This window comes from Trichechus manatus, unplaced genomic scaffold (genome assembly GCF_000243295.1).
Source record: "Trichechus manatus latirostris isolate Lorelei unplaced genomic scaffold, TriManLat1.0 scaffold00037, whole genome shotgun sequence".
Lineage (NCBI taxonomy): Eukaryota > Metazoa > Chordata > Mammalia > Sirenia > Trichechidae > Trichechus > Trichechus manatus.
The window spans coordinates 18,374,865-18,375,253 of record NW_004443973.1 but is presented as its reverse complement, the minus strand read 5'-3'; positions in this window follow the sequence as shown (position 1 = coordinate 18,375,253).

The window sequence follows — 389 nt, the reverse complement described above, 5'->3', positions numbered from 1 at the left end:
ACCTTATATGCATGCAAAAGCTGGACAATGAATAAGGAAGACTGAAGAAGAATTGATGCCTTTGAATTATGGTGTTGGCAAGGAATATTGAATATACCATGGATTGCCAGAAGACAGAACAAGTCTGTCTTGGAAGAAATATAACCAGAATGCTCCTTAAAAGCAAGCACTGCAGGACTTCGTCTCAGCTACTTTTGAATGTTATCAGGAGGGATCAGTTCCTGGAGAAGGACATCATGCTTGGTAAACTAGAGGGTCACTGAAAGAGGCAAAGACCCTCAATGAGATGGGTTGACACAGTGGTTGCAACGATGGGCTCAAGCATAGCAACGATTGTGAGAATGATGCAGGATCGGGCAATGTTTTGTTCTTTTGTACATAGTGTCACT